Below are 4,105 nucleotides of genomic sequence, written 5' to 3'. Positions count from 1 at the left end.
TAATAATAAGTAAGAAGAAAGTTTGAACGATAATATTATCGATTATTACGAATTTAAATTTTATATTGTTCTTCTTGCTGAAATATCTGTACGCATCTGTGAAGGGCGCGAGCGGATCTTATTTTCCCTCCTCGAAGGAGTGTGGCGGAACACGGGTGCCGTTTCGAATTTCACGGATGACCGGCCAACGAACGCCCAATGACAATTGGCCAGCCAAGCCGAGGGAAGATTTTACGCTTTTACTCTTCCCAGGCCGATCCGCGGGAACGAGAGATAATCTTTACTCGTTTACCATTTGCCTCCGATCTCTTCTTCCGTGCGTTTTGTATTAATATTACGTAGCATCGCACGAGAATTCCGCGAACGAAATCATTTTTTCGAAAGCAAATATATATATACACGAGGATTATTTTCTACCTTGTTTTCTGTAAGAGGCGCTGTTTCCACTTGTTGTTACGTGAAAGGTTAGCTTAAGAGCTACGCTTCTCTCGGATATCGCTCGCCGAGGATACAACGAAAGGAATATTTGAAACGGAATATAATGGAATATATAAACGGAATCGAAACGCCTTTCGTATCTTCGAAACATCAGGAAACATATAACGCGATAATGCAACGAGATATGAGAAAATAATAATAAGAACGATCATCCTAAATATTGTGTTATTATCCACAAACCTTTTTCTTCTTCTTCAATATCTCGTGAAACTTAAAGTAAACCTTTATCGAGTGGATGGAAGAGTATCGGAACAATGGATATCGATTTCAAGCATTGGAAAAGTGAAAGGAGAACGAACGGAAAAAAAAAAAAAGAAATCATCGAGCGAGAGTGGAGAAGAATCTGGACGACAAATCTGAACTTCGTTCGAAATCCCCTTTCAAAGTAATGAACATCCACCATCCACTGATTATTCCCGAAAACGAGCCTCATTTAAAACTCTAAAACTCGAGAAATCGAGCTCCCCCCCCCCCCCCTCCCCAATCGAGCGACCACCAACGAAACGAAAAATTCAATTTACACCCTGAAACAATCGAATCATCTCGACTTCCTTCCACCACGGAGGAGGTCGCAAGAAAAGCAATTCCACCGGTGGAACCGAAATCGGGGAGAGGAGGGGGGCTAAGCGGCCATCTAGGTCGGCGATCCGCGCGCGCGGGGGTATCGGCCGAAACGCTTCGTCTTCCATTCATCCTTTCATTCATCCGGTGGTGGTGGGATAAGGAAGAGGGGAGGGGGCCCAGGCCACGAAGGCGGCGGCCTTCTCGCCGGTAATAAGCAAAAAAGCGGAGGCCAGGCGGCCCATTACGCGGAGGAAGAGCGAGGAAATCGTCGACCACGGGCGTAAAAAGCGTGGCGAACACGATTCGAGAGCCGCGGTTCGAAGGTTTCATTTTTACCACGCCGCGCTCGCTTCACCAACACCCCGCCGTTCCCTTAGGCCCCGCCATTGTCTACGGTATTCTTGCGCGGGAAACGCGGCAGAGGGGAGAGGGATCGAAACCCTGTGCACCCCCCTGCATCCCCCCTCTCTCCCCTCCACGGTTTTCTCGAAGGGGGTCGCGCACCTGCGGCGCGACTAACAGGGAGGACGAAGAAAACGGGGGGGGATTTTTCACGTGGAGGATGGATGGATGGGTGGGTGGATGGGTGGGGAGGGAGAGGGAGAGGGAGAGGGAAGGAGTCCTCGAGTTTCTTTCTTCGTTCGGCAAGGTTTTGTTGTTGGCATTTTGTTGCTCGTCATTTGAATGGTCGGGCCACGGTCGTTTGTTTGTACGTGGAGATATTTTCTTGGAAGCGGTCGGGACCGGGCAGCGTATGTTGATAGTTTTTGAGAGGAAGAAGAGATGCTTTTTGCGGCATGAGTAAGGTATTTACGTCGAGGGGAATGTTTACGTCGAGGATATACCAAGGATGAGAAGAGATGATCGCACGTGAGAATGTAATCTCGTATGATATCGTTATAATGTATATAATTGTATATGTAATATATTATATTATTATATAATATTATAACGATATCGATGATTGATTTGACGTCGTAATAACTGTTTGGATTTTGGAGCACGAGGTAAAAATGGAAGGAAATATTACGAAGAGTTGAAATAAGAATAATATATATACGCAATATCGTTTAATTTATTATTTATTATAAGATATATATCTAAAGTATAGAAAGGAAAAATTATATCGAAAAGAAAAACCTATATTGTTTAATTTTTATCGTTTAAAATTTAGTATCAATCGAAAAAAATTATAGAAATAATAAATATATTATTAAAAAGCACTCATCGATGTGAAAAATGCAATAAAAATTACCGAAAACAAATATCGATGAGTGTTGCCGATTAAAATTTAATACAACAAAAAAAAAAAATTCCTTATTCGAAAAAGATCGTAAAAATATTAACATATTACTATAATTTTTATATTACTATAAAACACTCATCGATGTAAAAAAATAATGCCATGAAAATTGTATACTACGATCGAAAAATAAATATATCTGTCTATCTACGTTTTTAATTTAAAATTCGAATGCACACGAAATCAATCATGCAAGGATTTAAACACATTGTTACGAAAGAATCAAGTGGCCGTGCCAGAAGTCACGGTAATAAAAAGAGATGGCAAAAATATAAATAAATATGTTAAATGAAAAACACTCACCGGTGTAGAAAACTCTCCATCACCGTGACGTTGAACGTTTCTTCCCAAGGCCGTTCTATCGTTGCATCTCCATTCGCATCTTCGATGGAATCACTAAAAAGAATAAAATAAAAAATGCACGCTCGAAAATTTATTAAATTCGCACGACACGTTACACGACCAAGTTTCACATACGCGAGCACGAACGCGACTGTCTCGTCTCGCCTTCGAAAATTTTCGAGGACGGGCATATATACAAAGACGGTATGGTGGGATTATAAACAAATTTTGTACGCGTAATTCGGGCGATAAAGGCCTCGTGTTTTGTTTTTATACATAATACAATAGAATAGGAATCGTTCGACGAAATATTAATAACATTTAATATTTAATTTTTATTTATTATTTAACATTTAATATTTATTTTTTATATATTATAGCATATTTGTTATTGATGTAGTTTTAATGAATAATTGAAAAACAGAATATTAATTCGATAAATAAATTTTGTAATTCAATATTTAAATTGTTTATAAAATCAATATATTTATATTATTAAATATTGCAAATTAACCCTTTCATACTTACATATATTACTGGGATGAGGTAAATTTTTTGTTATCAAAAATATTGATAACAGAAATACATTTTTTTTCAATTATTTAATAAATAATTAATATTCAATTGTTTAATTAATATTTTAATTAACGATTATTCCATATATTATTTCAAATTAAATTTTTTAAACAATGCGATTTCACAGTTAAAAAATTATACATTATATCAATGTAAAAAAAGAAGGAATTATTTATAAATATATATGAACATCCTAATTAAAAAATTATTCAAATAAAAATCTCTTTTATTACACAATAAATTAATATTATTATTTTATTATTATTAATATAAAACGATAATAAATAACAAACACGATTATTAATACCACACGTGTCATTAATCCTTGAAATAATTATCGAATCGGAGAATTTTTTATTTTGCATTTTGCTGTTAATCAACATTATTATTATTATTATTATTATTATTATTATTATTATTATTATTATTATTATTTTTCCTTCGTAATTTCATACATGTTGCAGAAAGAGACGAGGGGTTGAACAGACGCCTCGTCCAAATCGGCGGGGTGTTGTCCGAGGCGGAGGAGGGTGGAGGAAGGCGAGGATCGGAGGAAGGGTGGCGTGCTATGATCAGCATGGAGCTTCCGGCGCACACGACGCAGCATGGTGCTCTTCACCTGGGGGTCGGGGTCGGGGTCAACCCAGGTGACCCAGCCGGAAGTGCCCTGACCGCCATTCATCCGCATCCTCAGGACGCCCTGGCCCTCCACCACCATAATCACGGAGCTGCAACACCCGGAGGTATGCACGAGGACTCCAAGAAAAAACGTATGTTTCTTCTTACGAATCCATTTTCCATTTTCCCATATTTCACACATTC

Source organism: Apis laboriosa, unplaced genomic scaffold, assembly GCF_014066325.1.
Source record: "Apis laboriosa isolate Shangri-la unplaced genomic scaffold, ASM1406632v1 scaffold158_cov153, whole genome shotgun sequence".
Classification (NCBI taxonomy): Eukaryota; Metazoa; Arthropoda; class Insecta; order Hymenoptera; family Apidae; genus Apis; species Apis laboriosa.
Note: the sequence above shows the minus strand (reverse complement) of the source record.